Here is a 20,966-nt window from a genome sequence, read left to right as displayed (position 1 = left end):
ACTCTTTTCTTCCTGTCAAGGAGTCTTCAGTCTTTCCCAGAGTCCATTTTATCAATGACCCCACATTTTTCCATCATATAGTATAAACTTCCATTTCTGTGCTCCTTCTTTTCTTACCACCATTCATCAGACCCCACAGCAGTCCTTCGGTCTCAAAAAAGGTCTGCCCTTTAAATTTTCTTTTTTTTTTATTTATCTATTTTGTTTTATTTTTTTCTTTTTAAGCTTCACCCAAGGATATTTTTTCCATTGCTTATCAGAGAGAGTGAAAGAAAGAGAGAGAAACATCAGTGTGATAGAGACCCATCGATTGGTTGCCTCCCAAATGCGCCCCGACTGGAGCGAGGATTGAGCCTGCAGTCGAACCCGGGACCCTTCAGTCCCTGGACAGACACTCTATCCACTGAGCCAAACCAGCTAGGGTTGCCCTTCTAATTTTCAAAAAGGATAAACAGGGTAGAGCTCTGTGATTAGAAGTATCTATTACTGGATAGTTGAGCTAGAAACCACCTGGATTGTATTTATATTTATAGCTGAGGTCTCCACAGCTGAGAGTGGGGCAATAGATGCCCTTTAGATCTTCCAAGGGTTTCCCCCAAATCTGTAAATCTTTGTTCACCAAAGATACTCCTCTGGCTCAAGAGCCGGGTATGTGACTATCAGAATAAGAATCAATGACAAAGGCCACTAACTTTTAGTACTCAAGAAATCTCAGAAAAACAAATCTAAAAGGGAAGGGAGATGTTAAAGAATTATCCATGAAAAGTCAGTTGTTTCAAAGAAGCTTCATTAAAGGTTGAAGTTTTATTTTTACTTATAAAAGACCTGATAGCCCGGCTGGAGCAGCTCAGTGGTTGAACGTCCACCCATGAACCAGGAATCAGGGCACATGCCTGGGTTGTGGCTCAATCCCCCAATAGGGAGCGTGCAGGAGGCAGCCGATCGATGACCCTCTCTCATCATTACTGTTTCTATCTCTCTCTTCCTTCCTCTCTGAAATCAATAAAAATATATTAAAAAAAAAAAAAAATTTTAAAGACCTGATATAGTGTCCAATTTCAAACCTCTTCAGTGACGGTATCATTTTATTTTTGGACTTATGAAGTACCAAGACCCATTTGGGCCACTGAATTAATTCTGATGAAAAGAATAGTTCCCAGAAAGCAATCTCACTTGCTTTGAAAGCCTTCTAGTACTACACCAGAGTGCATTATAAATAATTTGTGTCTTTTGGGCTGCAGTGAATTCATCACCAAAATAAAAAGAACCCTATTTCCCCATTCAGGAAATACATTCAGGTGTTTGTGTTCTGAGTTTTGCATTCCTTTGCTCCAGGAGAGATAACAGTGTTTTGTAATGATACTAAGGCTTCTTTGCCTCCAAGGAAAGGAGGGTTCACCTGGACTCCCAAGAGTTGTTGGATCCCTGCAAGACTGGGAGAGGAGAGGGAGGAGGTTTATGAGGAAGAGAAGCCTCCACTAGCTTCGGGAAGTGCCCAGCATGTTGAAGGAGGGCTGGAGCATTGGAAGCCTGTGGAGGTCAAGGGCCTTGGGAACAGCAATGGGGCCCTCCGTGAGCAAGCCTGCTGAACTTAGAGACGACCTTGGTGAAGGGTTTCTCTGCGGTCTACCTGGAGCTGAATAGCAAAGGGCCAGGGGGCGTGACAAGGGTATCGAGTAGAGGGAGGAGCGGATTGACAACGGTGACCACTGTAGTTCAAAGACACAGCCCTCCCCATCCTGTGCATAAGGCCAGGGTTCTCATGCAAGTCGATGGCAGATGAGTTATTTGTATTGAATCGTTTATTGATCTTGGCAAACAGGAATTCAGAAATAGATTCAACTTAATTTCAAATATCATAAAAATGTGACAAGTTGTTATACCTGTTATAAATTCTTTTACTTGCCCATGAAGTGGGAATAATAATAATATGCATCTCAGAGATTTTTAGTATGGCCAAATGAGATCTACTGTGCAAAGTATGAAGTACTCTTGAAATGTTTTTTACTGTTACAGACATGTCCCTCTCTTCCTGGAATGCTGACTAACCATTTGCCCCATTTCTCTCTCCTTTGTACTTAAATAAGTTAAAGATCAGTCCACTACAGCCAGCAGAAGTAGTTCTGTGAATGTCGGGAATAGGAGATTGGTATAATAGAGACAGACCTTTGGCCAGGCTCTGCTTTCTTTCTTTTTTTTTTAATCCTCACCTGAGGACAGTTTTTTCATTGCTTTTCAGAGGGAGTGGAAGGGAGAGAGAGAGACAGAGAGAAACATCAATGTGAGAGAGACACATCGATTGCTTGCCTCCCGCCCACCCCTACCAGGAGCCGGGATCAAGCCTGCAACCGAAGTATGTGCCCTTGGCTGGAATTGAACCCGGGACACTTCAGTCCACAGGCCGATGCTCTAACCACTGAGCCAAACCAACCAGGGCTAGGCTCTGCTCTTTTGAGAGTTATCTTCCTTCCTGACACTAACACCCAGTCCTAACATAAGGCCATGGGGCAGAAGCTCACATTGATGTCCAGGCCACACCCCAGGCCAATTAAATCAGAGTCCTGGAAGTAAGGCCTGCGCATTGCTATTTGTTGTTGTTGTTGTTAATGCTCACCTGAGAATATTTTTTCCATTGCTTTTACAGAGATAGTAGAAGGAAAGGAAGGATAGGGGGAGAGAGGGAGGGAGGGAGGGAGAGAAACATCGTTGTGAGAGAGACACACAACTGGTTGCCGCCCACAGGCACCCCATCCAAGGGCAGGGAGGAAAGCTGCCATGAAGGTACGTGTCCTTGACCAGGAATTGAACCCAAGACCCTTCAGTGTGCAGGCAGACACTCTAACCACTGAGCCACACCGGCCAGGGCATTGCTATTTTTTTTTAATCTCCCAGGTAATTCTAATGTGCATCCAGATGGAGAACGCTGACCTTGGAGATGTTACGGCTTGAATAATAGTAATAACTTTACAGACCTGTGCAGACAAGATGACTAAAGGAAAAGTTGAAGGAGGTTGAATCTTCAGTCAATTATTCTAAGATTTCTGTTGGCCTTATTATCAATTTTATTTGTAAGATATGCACCTATGAAAAGGTTTTCTAGGTCAAGTCTATTTTTCCAGTCCAGGAAAATTGACTTAACCCTTTTCTGTACACACATACACACAAAAAAGAGGGCTCTTGATCCTTTCTTAGAGTTTTGCTTTTATTTTACATTTTTCTTATTACCCACTATAGTGAAGTTACAGTCACTTGTAAGCATGGCTATTGTGAATGCAGAAACCTAGCCAAACAATACAGGAAGCTTTATTCAGCCTGAAAGCCACCACCGTGACTGTCTTGGAAGAAAGTTAATCAGATAATGAAGATAATATTTAAATGAGTGTTGAAAATGTGTAAATATACAACCCTTCTTAGGATTTTAGTAAATGTTTTGGAATAAATCCACTCTAATACTTCTCAAAACAACCTTATGAGGGAGATCCTATCTCCACTTACACACAAAAAAAGCAGTTTAAAAAAAATTTAAGCAATTTCTCCCAAATTCCAAGACCTAGGAAATGGCAGAGCAGAGATTAGAGCCCTAATCTGTCTGAACCAAAGTCTAGGCTCTTAACTATGAAGCTCCAAGGTTATTCGAACCAAAGTCTAGGCTCTTGACTGTGAAGCTGGAGGGTCATTCCAGCCTTCTGCACAACTGCACCAAAATGCTTTTGCTGCCTTCAAAACCTTGTCTAACCCCAGCCTCAAACAAGCAGGAGTCTCAAACTCGCAGGCCTACAGGGCCCAAATAATACTTATACAAATTAATACAAATAAGTTAATATGGGTAATTTTTTTAAAAACTAGCATTGTTCTATGGTATATAACTTAGCTACTGCTCTGCTTCAGCCAGTTATTGTCCTGGAAGAAGTTAGTCTTGGTAATACCAGCCCCTAATTTTGTAATAGAAGCCAGAAATTTGGATTTTTGTGAGAAACACCTAATTTTCAAATGTTGGCAATAAGTTTACATACTTTTTTAAAAGAACACTGCATGGGACAACACCAAGAAGGCTAAATTGTGTGAGCCACAGTTTGAGGAGAGAAGGGAGACTTGCTCAATTTCTTTTTTTTTTTTTTTAATCTTCACCTGATTTTTTTTTTTTTTTTTTTTTGAGAGAGGGAAAGGGGGAGAGAGAGAGAAACATAGATCAACCAGCACCCCTTCCCCGAGATGCACCCCACCCTTTCAGGGATCAAATTCGAGACCAGGGTAGGTGCCCTGACTGGAAACCAAACCCACCACCCCTAGTATGGGAGGACCCTCCAACCAACTGAGCCACACTGGCCAGGGCTCATTCAATATTCTTACCTTTTAATTTCCAATAGACATTAGTTGCTTTAAGTACAATAAATGACTTTTTCCAGACAACACAATAAGAGAAGTCTGTGGAAGGAAGAAACAGTCAGCTCATTAATTAATAAGAGTCTCACTTATACATATGCCATGGAAATAACTTTGGTGATCTTAAGTCAGACTATTCCTTGACAACAATGATAAACATAAAAATGCTGTGTACCAATTACTGAGCATATAAATATAATATGAAATTTATGCATCTCTTCTTTGACAACATGTTCCCTGGAGTGATTTCAAGCTAAATTTAAATCAACTCAGTCCTTTATGGCGAAAGTTCTCTTAGCTGCAGCAGGCCAATGAAGCATTATCAGGCTTGGAGGCATGACAGGTTTCCCCCCAGGAATGACAACTTAAATGAAAAGCCCTCAGGTTTGAGTTACAGCAAAAGGAAAAAAATTCCTATTTTCTAAAATCTCTCTAACTTTGACGCTCAGATCTCTGAACTAGAGATAGGGCTGGAATGTGGATGCAGACGGGAGTAGTAGCACCGGAATCTTTTCAATGGAAGTGCTTCTAAGCGCACATTTTTTAAAGGAGTTTCCCAATATCATTCAATGGAAAGAAATATTTAATCTCTGAGCCTCAAAATAAGTACTGAGCCAATACTTGTGTTTCCATTTCATTTACACCAGCCGCTCACATTAATAACTGTAATATCCTCATTTGTCTCTGTTTTTGTTTCCTCTCAAAAAATGTCAAACTCATAGAAACAGAGAGTAGAAAAGTAGTTGCCAAGGGCTGAAGTGGGGTGGGGGAAATAGGGAGAGGTTGATAAAAAGGTACAAACTTCCAGATACAGGTGAATAAAGTCTGAGGATCTAATGATCTAATGTGTAACATGGGGGCTATAGTTAATAACACTGTATCATACAATTGAATATACAAAGAGAATAGAACCTAAACATTCCCACCAAAAAAAAAGTAAATATGTGAGGTGATGGATGTGTTACTTAATGCAATGGGGGGAATCCTTTCACAATATACATGTATGTCAAATAATCATGTTGTACAGTTTAAATATCTTACAGTTTTATTTGTCTATTACGCCTTAATACAACTGGGGAAAAAATAGGAAGCCAAAGACAGTGGACCAACTTAAAATGTCAGCAAGGATCTTGTCATTTCTGAATGTTTCTATGAAAGGAAAGCATTTTTCATTGTTAAAATCAATGTATATATTTTTAAAATTAATGTTTTCCTTATTTGAACCAAAAAAGGGAAAGGAAATTGAAGGAATTTATACTACACTTCAAAAGAATTTTTTAGCAACCCTGGATACAAAGAAAAAGAGCAGCTTCATGTGGTGAGTTGTCATGTATTTTAAAAGAAAGAAGTAGTTCATGAATGGGAATACAAAATCTTGAGACAACTACCACTATATTTCTAGAAAGCTGATAGTCATTTTATATCTAAAACAGCCCAGGTTTTCTTTCATTTATTTGGATTTTTTAAATCTATATAAGTGCAAGAACTGCATTGACCCTGGTGGGCTTATCAGGATACCATATTTCCATCACAAAGCCTTACTAAAAACTTTTTTTTTTTAATGTGTGGGTGTTGTTTTTTATTGATATCAAAGAGAGGAAGGGAGATTGAGAGAGAGACAGAAACATCAATGATGAGAGAGTCATTGATCGGCTGCCTCCTGCACGCCCCTCACTGGGAATCCAACCCACAACCCAGGCATGTGCTCTGACCGGGAATCGACCCATGATCTCCTGGTTCATGGGTCGATGCTCAACTACTGAGCCAAGCCAGCCAGGCCTTACTTAAAACTTTTAAAGGTGGAAATCATGGCAAAAGATTAAAGAATGAGAAATGGGTGGCAGACCATAGTCAGTTCTACATCAATAGCATTCAGCTGCCTCCTCCTCTTTTTTCCTGATAAAAACCTATTAATTCCCACTCCCCTCTGTGCTAACATTCATTTCAAGAAAAATATGCTTGGGCCTGCCTTGTACATGCTTTTCAGGCTGGGAGGAGCAAAGGTGTAGAAACATGCTGAACATCTCAAATAGCTCTGCTCAATTCATGGCTGTGGGTCTGGCCCCTCCTCCACCCACGTACGATGTTCTTGCAAAAGTCTGGAGAAGGAATTATCATTCCCTTTAAGGGTGGAAAGATCTGATAACAGCACAGAAGGAGGTTATACAGTGACCAAAAACTTTCTAACCCTAGGCTAATGGCAATAATCAGAAACCTACTAACTCCCATGTTCTTCCTTATACTTTGGGCAAAAGATGTCCACAGGGGTAGGTTTTTACCTGAAATGTTCCTTTTTTTTTTTTTAATATATCTTTATTGTTTTCAGAGAGAGGAAGGGAGAGAGATAGAAACACCAATGATGAGAGAGTCATTGATCAGCTGCAGCCTGCAACCCCCGCATGTGCCCTGACCGGGAATCAAACCCTGATTTCCTAGATCCTAGGTGGACGCTCAACCACTGAGCCACACCCAGCTGGGCTGAAATGTTTTTTAAATAAATACACTTATCTAGGAGAAACTGGACTTTCAAGAGAGAATGAAAGGACAAAGGTGGAGGGTTAAATACGACAATTCTAAAATATGAGCCTCTGCCCTACCACTACTTCTTTCAATACTTACTTTAATGTGGGTAAAGCATAGCACCTCAAGGTCTTGCATATAGATGGCACTTAGCCAATCTACATCCTTCTAAGTAAACTTTTTAAATTAAAGAGTAAAATATGTACACAAATTATTAAGTATACAGTTAGATGATTTTTTCTAATCCTCACTCAAGGATATTTTTTCCATTGCTTTTCAGAGAGAGTGAAAGAGAGAGGGAGAGAAAGAGAAACATTGATGTGAGAGAGACTCATCTATTGGCTGCCTCCCGCATGCGCCCCAACCAGGACCAGGGGTCGAGCCTGCAACTGGCCGGAATCAAACCTGGGACCCTTCTGTCCGAGGGCTGATGCTCTAACCACCAGGCCAAACTGGCGAGGGCTAGATGGTTTTGTTTTATTTTGTTTTTACAAATTAATCCATGTAGTCAGCACCAGGTCAAGAAGCGGAACATTATCAACTTCCCAAAAATTTCCCTTCCTGATCCTCTTGGGTCATGACACTCTCTTTCCTCCAAAGAGTAACCACTATTCTGACTTTTAACCACATAGATTCATTTTAGGAAATACATATTTTAATGCAATTGAATTGTGTCTTTTTGAGTACTTGGCTTCAGATAAAATCTGTAGATATGTATTGAAACAGCACAGCTATCCTAGGCATTCATTGTTTGAACTACTTGGCTACACTGAGTTCTACATAGTGTGGGTGAAAAAAGGGGTTCTATGAAAAGTAACCTCATGGGGGATCTGATCATAAATTCCTAACTGGGCACATACTGGTGGATAACCATGCCCAGGCCTATAACTTCTTCAGTGAAAGATTTTAAGCCAGCCCTGCCCATTGTTCTTGTGTATCTAGGTTAACACACCTTTGAAATACCAGAAGTAATGCCCCTTTAAAGGGCATTGACCCTCAAGGGAGCACATAATCTTGTTAACTATCCTGTAATCTGATCCCTGCCTTGCTTCACCGACCTCCGTGTAATCTTCCTTACATTCCTCCCTTAATTTCAAATGCATAAAAGAAGCTGCAAAACTGTTATTATCCAGAGCATTTGAGATTCTTCTCTGAGGCATATGTCGTCAGTTTGGCTCAAATAAACTCATAAAAATTCTCTACAGGTCTAGAAGTTTCTTACATTGACAATAGTAAATATCATGTTGAAACAAAAGACTCTAGATTTAGTTCCTGCTCTATCATAATTAGCTGTGATCTAGAGGGAGTAATTTCTCCATTTTGGCCCTTAAATTTCTTTTTTCTTTTCTTTTTTTTAATATATCTTTATTGATTTCAGAGAGAGGAAAGGAGAGGGAGATAGAAAACATCAATGATGAGAGGGTCTTTGATCGGCTGCCTCCTGCACGCCCCCAACTGGGGATTGAGCCCGCAACCTGGGCATGTGCCCTGACCGGGAATCGAACCTGGATCCTAGGTCGATGCTCAACTGCTGAGCCACGCCCAGCCAGGCTTAAATTTCTCTTTGTAAAATAAGTACATTTAATTTGAAATTATACAAGTTCTCTTCCAAACAAATATACTCACAAGAATGAAAATATTAAGGATATATCCTTTCAACTATGTATCACTTTCAAGTGTGTGTGTGTGTGTACATATACAAATATACAAATATATACATATAAGTGTGTGTTATATATATACAAATATATATTTATAGTCACATATATAAAATTGAATACATTCAGTTATATATATAATTCATAATGATATCTAACTAGGGAGAGATTTATAAAATATTGTACCTATTTACCTTCCCTCAAAGACAAATATTTGTTACAGCTTTATGGCATTATACATGCAGTAATAAGAGCATATCTGGGGTCCCTGTCCTCACACTTTCCAGTCTTGCTCCGTCTAACTGAAGCAAAGAAACTAATGAGGGACCATCCTGTGCTGGTGACCTGCCAGTGGACAAGCGCACCTTGATGTACAGAAAAGGCTGGGCATTGACTTAGACCACTGGCTGACAATCGTCCCGGCACCATGCTTTGGAAACAGAATGAGTAGAACGTGCGCATGGAATTGGTGGCATCTGCGCAGTGAAGTACAAGAGAGAAAATGATGATTTCATAGAATGTCTGCTTCAGCAGAAAATGATGACACTTCTGAGTGCCGTCATGAGGCGGTAGGATAGGCTAATAAAGGAGGGTAAGGGCGCACCTCCGCCCCACTACTTGGGCAGGGAGGACCCTAGGCCCTGGGCGGAGCAGCTGCTGGTGGCCGGAGGCGGATTTTCATGTTCGCTCTTCTCCACTGGAGAGTTCACGTATTGACAACCGCTTTGTGAAAGTGTCTAAAAACAAAGGATTGTTCCATCCTAAAAAAATTTTAATTAGCTAATGAGTAACAATGGAGAGAATCATGGGACTAGATACATATGGCTCACTAGGTGACATTTCTTCCCAAAGGGACACATAACTCAAGGAAATAGAGGAGCTCTGTATAAAATTCCAAAGTAGAAGAAGTTTATAGTGTCTCAGGCCCTAATAATCTTTGCTGCTCCTTTATTCAGTGAGAACTTTTTCTTCCCCAAAGTGCTCAGTGCCCTTATCTATCTTTATCAAAATCTGTTAGTAAGACTAATTTATTCTCGTTAATATGTAAAACAGGCCCTGCCCGAATGTTCTCTCTCATAGAAGTGTTTACATTTATCAAGGCATTTTGATTTGAAGGAGTGAATTTCCTGTTACAGAATTTCAAGTATCAGAGAATCCGGAGGGCAGGTCCCCTTTTAGACAAGGAACAACTAAAATCACCCTACTTGGGGAATCATGAAAGCAAACTTCTCTCCTAATATTAGTGGCCACTATTTACTGAGCTCTCACAAATGGGTGACATTGTACCAAGCCCTTTACAAATACCATCTTATTTATTTCCCCAGGCACTATCATTATTATAATTTTTATTTCACAGATAAAGAAGCTGTTAGTTACCTAGCCCAAAGGCCCACCAAAAAAATGGCACTAAATCCCATATTTGCCTTTCTGAAAGGCCAGTGAGACCCTGGGTTTGACAGCAGTAAACAGCCAAAGGCAAAAGTAGAAACTAGAGGTCAAAGTCTCCAGAACAGCCCCAGGAAGGGAACTCATTGTTCTGGATCCCGGGTGGGGGAGACCTGAGAGGCAAGGAAACAGCCACTCTTTTTTGTGATACTAGCACCTCCGGCTCTCCTCCTTCGGGCTGGTGTTATAGAAATAGATTTGTGTGTGTGTTAGAGTCAGGAATATAAGTTTGATGTGTGTATTAGATTTGAAATAAGTAACTTCATTTTGTGTGACTGAGTGTCACTGTGATGCTTACGTGCCACGATAAGATGAACACTTTGTAGCCCTGGCTTCCAAGCAGGCCCGCGCTCTGTAGGACCCTGATAAGACCCACTGAAGACGCACCACACCTTCAGTTAAAAGCAGCGGCTTTTCGGCCACATCTTTGGACGCTTGTCTGCCCTCCACAGACTTCGTCCCCAGCTCCGGGAAAGCTGCCTCTTGCCTTGCTCTGCCCGCACCTCTCTAGGAGAACTTCCAGAGGGCTGCAGTGACCGGCGCCATCGGGCCGCACCCCCAGACCTCGTGTGTGTCTTTCAGCGGATCCTCCGGGTGGCCTGCTGGTGCCGAGAACCATTGGGAACCGGTAAATAAACCCTGTGTGATTTGCTTCATGTTTGTCTCTGTCTCCCTTCTTGAAACTTGAATTATTGGCTCGGTCTCATTGAATTAAAGTGTCTCTCGACCCTCACGGTGGTATAGCCACGTATTGGGAGTTAGACCACCTGCGTTTACGTCTCCAGAGAAACTGGGACAGCTGGACCCTTTCAGAAGCTTCATTAATGCTTTCAAGGCCCTGATAAGTTACACAGCAGCGAGGTTTTAAAGGTGCATTGAAACACTGCTCCAGAAGGCCTGCAGATCCACCTGCAGGGAGCCCTGACTTAAAGTCATGCCCTGCCAAGCTTCTGAAGCCAATAGGGACTTCAGCTGCAAATCAAGGGCAGCTTCTGAACATCCTAGCAGGGCATGAAATGTCTAACATTGCCCTCTGTACTCAAGCACTAACTGTGTCTCACAGCTCTTAGAAAGCAGTGCTGCAGAGGCACTCCAGAGAGGCCTGTTTTATACCATTGGTAGAATTACAAAGCCCAGAGGCTTTCAAGGGGTCATTTACTAACCAAGGGTTCTAAATACTGTGCAGGGAAAGAGCACACAGCTTGGTAACAGCTATCCCCCAGCACTTAACCCCCAGGATATCTCTAATGATCCCAAGGTATCCGAAGAAATACTCTGAAAGTGCTCAAAACCAAATTAATTCAAAACTAGGTAGATCCTCGCACAGTGTTTGGGATAGGAGGGAATGGTGAAGCCCAACAGCAAAGTACAAAATCTCCAGAAAGTAAAGAATCATTGGCTACTTGTTGAAGCTGTATCTCAACACATGCTGATTACATTGGTTTTAGAAAGATTACTGGCATTTTGTCCAGAATGGTCTCAATGTCAGTCCAACATAATGGGAGGGTAAATTTGTGGCCACAGCAACCAAAATAATTATAGAGACTCATCTGGGACAGCCCTATTTATAGGATGACAAATTTAAGTCTTAAACTACTAAATTAGAAAAAAATTAAAATATGATCAATTCGGTTCAGTAGCTCAGAAATGAATGAAATCAAGCAGCATTGTTTTAATTCAAATGAGAGGTTTTTTTTAACGTTATTTGCATATATCCAGCTTTATCTGATTTTCTGATGTTTTCTTCTAGTCCCTTACAATGCTATGGTATGTCTTAGGGGTCATAATATGGCTGTGGCTTGTCTCAAGTGGACTACCAGCTTCTAAGGAGACTTATCTGAAGAAGTGTAAGATAAACAGAAGTCAGAGTATATTCAGAATTGTTGGAGGATTTGGAAGGAAATGTAGGCAGTTAGACAGACCTGAGCAGAGCGAGGACAATGGGCTAGGTAGAGAAGGTCCCCAGGGTGGAAAGCCCCAGGTGCCTAGCAATGGACAATTGTAGGGTGGGACCTCACCCTCAGGGTAATCTTTCCTCCCCTAGCATATCACCGGTCATGGGGTTTGGACCCCTGACCTTTCCTCCCTAGAGATAATATCTAGGTCTCAGTTGTATTTCAACTCCAGGTCCAGAAAAGCAGCAAAACCAGACCAGCAACCCCATGGCTGACCTCAGGACCAGCTGCATTGGATAATGACCCCCTGCCCTGGTGCCCACCAATCAATCAGTGGAGACTCCACCCTGAAAAGACACACCTGGAAAGGTGCTGAATATTATAATGAGATCCTCCCCTGGGACCTTTCCTAAGATCTCCACTCTTAAAACCCTTAGGACAGAGGACCCATTGTGCTCTCCCTCCCAGGAGCTCACTGGTGCCTTTCCCTTCCCCCTCCCCAGGCAAGTTACCATCAGCTTCCTCAAGCTCCAAAGGCCCTTCCTTTGCCTCTGTAACTTGTTTCCTAAGCCCATTTCTTCTAGGAATTACTTTTTCTACCTCTGTGATTTACCAAATAAATGTTCTCTGATAGTTTGCGTCTTAGCTCTGAACTCTTAGCCAGAACCCAAGTACCGAGGTTGCTGAATGCAGGCCTGGTCCGACCCCACGGGTCTAGCCCAGTGCCGCTCCGGCGGCCTACCGCAGAAGGAGGAGAGGGGTCATCTATCAAACACTTGCAGGCCGTCAGAGGTGAGGCGGCCAGCTTCTCGGCGTTCCATTTCCTCTCATCTGAACTGCATGTCCGACCAAATGCTTGTCTTTGGTACCACATCGAAAATCCTAAGAGATGAGAACATCGGAGACTATTTATTATCTTTAAGGTGGGGGGGAGGAAAGGATTGTCTCAATTCAGAAGGAAGCAGATCTGTATTGTCTGATTGAAGAAACTTCCAAGATACATTATTATTATTTTTTAAATATATTTTTACTGATTTCAGAGAGAGAAAGGGAGTGGAATCGAGAGAGAGAAACATCAGTGATGAGTCATTGATCAGCTGCCTCCTGCATGCCCCCTGCTGGGGATCGAGCCTGCAACCCAGGTATGTGCCCTGACAGAATCGAACCTCGATCTCCTGGATCCTAGGTCAGTGCTCAACTGCTGAGCCATGCTGGCTGAGCACAAGATACATTATTAAACATTAAGATAATGAAAGTTTCAGAATGGCATGTATACTGTGCCATTTGTGTATAAAACACGAAGGAGATATGTACGCATAAATGCTTGTTTGCACAGCATATCTAGATTCTAGAAGGATTCATCAATAAGAGGTAAAGATAGCCTTGGCCAGGTGGTTCAGTTGGTTGGAGCATCATCCATACACCAGAAGACTGTGGATCTGATTCCCGGTCAGGGCACATACCTAGGTTGCAGGTTCAATCCCCAGTCTGGGTGCGTACAGGAGGCAACCAATTGATGTTACTCTCTCACATCAATGTTTCTCTCTCTCTCCCTTCTCCTCTCTCAAAATAAATAAATAAATAAACATGAAAGAAACGAGAAAGGAAGAAAGGAAGAAAGGAAAAAAGGAAGAAAGAAAGGAAGAAAGGAAGGAAGGAAGGAAGGAAGGAAGGAAGGAAGGAAGGAAGGAAGGAAGGAAGGAAGGAAGGAAGGAAGAAAGAAAGAAAGAAAGAAAGAAAGAAAGAAAGAAAGAAAGAAAGAAAGAAAGAAAGAAAGAAAGAAAGAAAGAAAGAAAGAAAGAAGGATCCTTGGGTGAGGATTTTTTTTTTAATGTTTTTTAAAAAGAGGTAAAGATAAGGGGACCCTGGGGCTGAGATGTGCCCCTATACTTACACCTTTTGTAGTTTTACCTTTTTCCTGGCTTGAAAGGTGACTGTAAAATAAATACATCATTTCACTCAGAGGGCTATACTTTTCAGACCAATATTTGACCTATGGGATTTTGAAATTTTACATAACCAGAGTACTGTGCAGAAAGAAAGTCACCCAGTGATGTCTTACACAACTAGTCAAGTTTACCCCAAGATTTGAAAAGTGCAAATGTCAGTTTATTTTTGTTAAATCTGCTTTTTTAAAAAAAAAAAAATTTACTGATTGACTTTAGAAACAGAGGAAGGGAGAGAGAGGGACATCAATTTGTTTTTCACTTATTCATGCATTCATTGGTTGATTCTTGTATGTGCCCTGACCAGGGATTGAACCCACAACCTTGGCATAAAGGGACGACACTCTAACCAACTGAGCGACCCAATGAAGGCTGCTTCCCCCCACACACACACACCTTTGCTGCTGAATTTATTGTGGTGACATTGGTTAATAAAATCATAAATGTTTCTGGTGTACAATTCTATAAGAAATTATCTGTATGTTGTGCTGTGTGTTTACCACCCCAAGCCAAGTCTCCTTCCATCACCACTTATTCCACCCACCCACCCTTTACCCTCTTTTGCTGCTGTTTTGAGTCTTTTTTTCCTCCTCAGATTTTCTGAAAATTAAAATCTTCATAGTGGTGCCTGGCCAGGCGTGGCTCAGCGGTTAAGCGTTGACCTAGGATCCAGGCGATCAGGGTTCGATTCCTGGTCAGGGCACATGCCTGGGTTGAGGGCTGCAGCCGATCAATGACTCTCTCATCATTGATGTTTCTATCTCTCTCTCTCCCTCTCCTTTCCTCTCTCTGAAATCAATAAAGATATATTTTTTAAAAATAAAAAATAAAAAAAATAAATTAAAAAAAAATCTTCATAGTGGTGAAAGACAAATCACAAAGACTTTAAAAGAGAAGGTGTGTTATTGTGTTAGGTATTAAATGAAATTGCTGCCTTACCTCTCTGGAGAGAGAATTACAAAGAAAAGCTGACAAGTCATTTAAGATTTCTGTCCTGTAACTACTTGTGAACATGGATCAAGATTGACACCCAGTGGCCAAATTCAATCCTTTGTTTCTTCACTGAAAGTCCTTTTCTGTGTCATTAGTCATTTTCTAAAATTTTTCTTCATCTGTTTTCTATTAAAAATATTATTTAGCCCTGGCCTGGTAACTAAGGTGGTTAGAGCATCATCCCAATACCCCAAGGTTGTGGGTTTGATCCCCAGTCAGGGCACACACAAGGAGAAACCAATTAATGTATAAATAAGTGGAACAACAAATCGATGTTTCTCTCCCTTCCTCTCTCTCTCAAATCAATAAATAAAAATTTAAATCCAATGATTGCTTTAAAATATACGTAGATTTTTTTTTAATCTTTACCTGATAATTTTTTCCATTGCTTTTCAGAGAGAGAGTGGAAGGTGGAGGGGAGAGAGAGAGAAAGAAACATCGATGAGAGATACATTGATTGATTGCCTCCCCCACTCACCCTGAACAGGGCCAGGGATCTAGCCTGCAATGGAGGTAGTGCCCTTGGCCAGAATTAAACCCAGGACCTTTCAGTCTGTGGGCCCACCCTTTGACCACTGTGCCAAACTGGCTAGGGCATATGGATATATTATTTAAATCTCTGACTTGTTCACTGAAAGTGAACTGTATTTTATAAAAGCCAGATTAAATTAGTAAGTCTTGTTTCACACATAATTAATAGATTTATTTCTGTATCCAATTTGTCTGCATTTTTTACCTAACATTAAACAGCAATTACCCTTTTGTTGACAAAATAAATGTAGTCAATTACTAGTAGAAACAAATGGGACAAATTGGAATTATGTAGCAAAACTAATTAGTATAATTTATATCCTTAATTTTCCTATATCAAATAGCAAAATTTTCAATTTCTAATAAGTTACTTATAATAATTTAAAATTTAATAATTTTAAAGTCTTGAGGGTGATATAATTGTTCATAAAATATGCTATTTAGGGACCCTAAAGGAGTTCAATTTTACCTCTGTTTAAAGAGAAGGAACAAAAGGCATAAAATATACAATTTTGTAGAATGATCTCTTTTATGAGCACTTTAGAAGTTTTGTGATAAGGTTTAGATGAAATATGTATTGTGGCATCCATTTTAATGGTTCTAAAGAAAAGAAAGAAAAAACAGATTTTTATGAAATTAATGTTTTACACCTTACATGTTTTACATCTGACATGTTTAACACCATCACCAAACAATAAATTAGAGAATTTAAGAGTCAGATTAAAGTTCAAATTCTATCTGGGTAATTTTGGGCAAGTCTCAGCATTATAAGAAATTTCAATTCCCTTGTCTATAAAACGGAGCTATTAATCTTGTCTTGTAGGGCCATTGTGAGGATTAAAAGAGATGCAATTTAAAATGCTTATCACTTGCCTGGCCAGGCCTGGCTCAGTGGTTGAGCATCCACCTAGGATCCAGGCGACCTGGGTTCGATTCCCAGTCAGGGCACATGCCTGGGTTGAGGGCTGCAGCTGATCAATGACTCTCATCATTGATGTTTCTACTTTTCTTTCTCCTTTCCTCTCTCTGAAACCAATAAAGATATATTTTTTAAAAAATAAAATAAAATAAAAATAAAATGCTTATCACATTGCTCAGCCGGTGTGGTTCAGCAGTTGAGCATCGACCTATGATCCAGGAGATTGAGGTTTGATTCCCGGTCAGGACACATGCCCGGGTTTTGGGCTGGATCCTTAGTAGGGGGCGTGCAGGAGGCAGCCAATCAATGACTCTCTCATCATTGATGTTTCTCTCGCTCCCTCTCCCTTCCTCTCTCTGAAATCAATAAAAACATATTTTTTAAAATAAAATATAAAAAATAAAAATAAAATGCTTATCACAGTCCTGGTCTGGTAACTCAGTTGGTTAGAGCATCATCTCAATATGCCAAGGTTGTGGTTTTCATCCCTGGTCAGGGCACATGTAAGAAGCAACCAATGAATGTATAAGTGGAGCAACAAATCCATCTCTCTCTCTCTTCCTCCTTTCTCTCTCTCTCTAAACTTAAATAATAACAAAAAAAAATGTTTATCAGAGTACCTGGCAGATAAACATATAATAGTAGCTACTATTACTTACAGAATACCAGAAAAAGCAAGGTTACAAAAGTTGAAACCACACAAAGCAAACATCTCTTCCTGAATCACCTGCCAGTACCTGCCTCGATGCAGGAGAACAGTGGCCCCAGAAAATCTAAAAGAATAAATAATGCAAATGCTCAAATAATCCTAATAAGTTCATTTACAACTGGGTTTTTATACACTATTTTACGGCCTATTTACTTTCACAATTATTTTTCATTTATCAAAAATTAAAATTAGATTAAAATACAGGATTCTCCAAACTTTTTTCCTTTCAGGGAAAAAATGAAGTTTAGTGCATTCCCCACAAGCCTTTACATATGATATATGTAAATTAATTTATTGACGATCAACTACAGTGGCACAACCAAGGACTCTGAGGTCCCCAACCTGCACTGAAAACTGCTCTTCCATTTATGGCTGGTGTGGCCTTGGCAGGCCTCTTCACCCCTCTGAGCCTCAGGGTCCTCTTCTATCAAAGGAGAATGATTACACCTACGAAGGATACTGTCCATAAAACATAGTGCTTGGAGCACAGTATTATTATGACTTAGAGTTGAAAGAAGCTTTCAAGGGTCACTTAGGACACTAAGGCAAGGACAGTCTTGCAGATTTTTAAGTCTAGGAGACTTGCCAAAGCTACACAGCTGACTATTGGCAAATCCAGAACATCTAGTTCCCTTTACTGAGGTGTTGGCAGCCTCAAAAAGTACACTGTCAGACAAGGTTCCCCTGGGACTGGAAATTTATATTCTGCCATAAAATTTCCCATAATTTTTGCTTCATACGTAATCTTCATAGAGGTACAATTAAAAGTTACCCTATATTGTTTTCCTTATAGCGCTAAAAAATAAAAAATCCCACAGGCCCTGGCAGGTGTGGCTCAGTTGGTTGGAGCGTCATCCAATGCACCAGAAGGTCACAGATTTTATCTCCAGTCAGAGCACATACAAGAATCAAGCAATAAATGCATAAATGAGTGGATCAGCAAACCGAGGTTTCTTTCTCCCTCTCCCTTCCTCTCTCTCTAAAATTGATTTTTTTAAAAATGAAAGAAAGAAAAAAGGCGGAACATCTGCCTTGGCTCACTTGTTTGGAGCCCTCACCCTTTACTAGGACTGATGTCTTAGCCAAGTAAAGAATAGATGCCATAGTGTGGGCCTACTACTGTGCTGGGTATTTTACACACCGTATTTCCAATCCTTACAACAACCTATAAAGTGGTGATTATTATTCCACTTTATAGTTATGGAAACTGAGACTCAGAGAGGGTAAGTAACTTACTAAAGTCACACAGCTAGGATGAGGAAATGCCCTGATAACCATTTCAGTCTAGCTCCAAATCACATGCTCTTTCTAAAACATTCCATGGTCTGATTCCCTGCCTAGTTGCTGCCTAATCTACCCCCAGATTCTGGATCTTGTTTCTTACACCCTGGCAGAGGTCCTGCCAGGAAACACTGAACTGGCATACACTACAATATCCTGCTTCTAGACTTACCTGCTAAGTAGAGGGTATATTGGAGCCTATGGAAGCATTCTCCTACACAAGTACGTTCCTTGATTTACTAATTGCCGGACAAGCTCATAATGCTACACCCTTTAGGCCCAGGGCAGTGTGTTGCATGGCCTTCCCGTCTATACACTTCCATTTCTCTCTCAACTCAACCCATCTGTCTCCTGTTTCACTCCAGCTGATGTTCCCGAGGTTCCAGCATGCTTCACACCTGAGCCTGACTTAGTTACAGTACATACAGCACCTTAGTATCTCCCTAGAATGATAACTTAAGGAACTGACAAATTTTTCACTACCTTGAAAAATACCATATTTCATTTGGATGGATAATTGTGATTCATCATTAAGGAAACAAAACAGATATTTAGGCTTGTCTTTAAATTAAAAAATAGACACTTGAATTAAAAACATCTGAGAGTATCAAAAAAGCAAAAATCTTTTTAATCTCTATAGATACACAGGGATCAGAATGGGATGGGCCCCCCACCATCATCCTATTTTAAACTAAGGGACATTGATATCAAGTGTCAGTAAGGGCAATAATCCACATGAAATTTTAATGAGTTCACCCTAATTCTCCAAGCTCAGAGAAATGGAAAAAGCACCACAATCACATTGTTATAGGCATTTGAAAAAAATATTTAGAAAGCATAAATTAACTATGATGCCCTAAAAATGAGCCTTCCAGATTTTATACAATGATAATGATGCCATACATTTGCTACAGGTAACTTTACTGTAGACTTAGAGTCCTGATTTAAAAGAAATGTCCTGCATTCCTCATGCTCTAGTGAACAAAGCTATCCTCAAAGTTGGAGCTTTAGCTATGATCCCAATTATGTAAATTTAGAAATCAACTTAGCAAAACTCAGACCAATAGCAGAAGGTAGGCACAGGGCTCTTGCAAAGTGCCTTCAACTCCTAGATTAAAAATTAAAATGTGAGTATTTTTCAGATGAGTCAATTGTGCAACAAGTACTTAACTATTACTGAGGTTAGATTGGGAGTAACTTTTTTCCAGTCCCTAAGAAAGTGTCCAGAGAAATGTGCCAAAGCCATTTGGTACCTTTGCTCTCGTTAGACTTCAAGATCACACACAGCACTTTCTCCCTTCCTGTCTAGGGACTGAACAAGTCTCAAAAGTGGAGTTTGCCTGAGGCAGAATTATTCAGTGAGATCAGGAAGATGGGGAAAACATCTTCTCTTAAAGTACATTTATACTTCGACAAGTAACTGGGCTTCTCTTTAGTTGGCATTGTTTTCTTCTGTGTCAGAAACTGTAAAGCCAAGTACTCTACCACACAGGGGTTGACAAAAGTAGGTTTATAGCTAAGTTTATTCTCATATTATTCTTCATTTATTAGTTATTTTATTATTTCTTTGTACTATTTGTCTTATTCTTATAGTTGTTATTATTTCATATGCTTACTTATGATTTACCTTTTAGGTAATGGCGGCTGGTAATTTAACCTACTTTCTCCCACCTCTGTGTTTGTGGGAAATGGTAGTACCTGCCCCTGGCAGCACTTGTACAAGAGCCAAATTGCTAAGAGCACCTTAAAGGGTAGAGATCAGAACTAATCAGTGTCAGGCCCTAGCAAAGAGCTAGAGCCTACTCAAAACTTCAGACTTCAAAGAGGACAAAAGTTAGTTTCCACACAAGTTCCCATCAATGTTGACAAGGTCATGGATGTCAACCTGTGTCAGGTCTTTTCATGACTTGCTGCTACAATAATATTGTGTCATTAGGGAAGATTTTCATGCCAAGGAAACACTCTGATTCTTTTTTTTTTTTTTTTTTTTTTTAGGTTTAAACGCATTTTATTTTTAGGCAACCTACATGGCTTGTTTTTCTTAAAAAACACTGCCTCCACTACAAGTAAATCAAGGTCAAAAAAAGTGAAAAGCTAAAGATAGCATCAGTCCCATTTGTCCTAATCCTAGTATGTGGGTGACAAGCAGCAGCCAGTTATGATGACAGGTGATAGATCCAAACTGCCAGATTTGTTAACATTTTTCCATTTCTAAACCATCCTTAAAGAAAACCATAAATGGGTCACACCATCCTCACAGCAGAGCAACCATGCCACCTGGATTCATGTTTTCACCAATAAAGAACTGGTAGGTTTGAAATGAGCAAGGATGTGCTTGATTTGCTCTGTAGTGCCTGTCATAAAAGTTTTGATCTTTCTGGTCTCTGTTCTTCAAGTATTACTTTGATTGATATCATGTAATCTTTGATGTACTTCTTGTAGGCCTTTGTGAAAATGATGGTTCATGACAATATCAACACCAGTGATTACTGTGTTTTTAAAACCTTCGCCCTCGGGGCCTTCCGCAGAGGCATTTCCACCAATGAGTAAGTCATCAGTTTTACCCAGTATTCTACGGATCATCTTGCTCTCTGCTTCCAGGCACAGCCCACTGGCAATCTCCCAGATCTTGTAGATGTTGGAGAACATCTCATCATGGCTGATGAGGCCCAGGTAGATGATCAT

The 20,966-nt window shown here is 40.5% G+C and overlaps 2 pseudogenes; one reads left to right on the top strand and one right to left on the bottom strand.

Moving 5' to 3' along the window:
- Window positions 1-6,396: 6,396 nt before the first annotated feature.
- LOC148092612 (NADH dehydrogenase [ubiquinone] iron-sulfur protein 5 pseudogene) lies at window positions 6,397-9,278 on the top strand (annotated as a pseudogene).
- An 11,197-nt stretch (window positions 9,279-20,475) lies between these two features.
- LOC107524002 (translationally-controlled tumor protein-like) lies at window positions 20,476-20,966 on the bottom strand (annotated as a pseudogene).

The sequence above is a fragment of the Miniopterus natalensis genome, chromosome 8 (assembly GCF_054644295.1).
Source record: "Miniopterus natalensis isolate mMinNat1 chromosome 8, mMinNat1.hap1, whole genome shotgun sequence".
In the NCBI taxonomy this organism is placed as follows: Eukaryota; Metazoa; Chordata; class Mammalia; order Chiroptera; family Miniopteridae; genus Miniopterus; species Miniopterus natalensis.
This window is presented reverse-complemented; position numbering and strand designations above follow the sequence as displayed.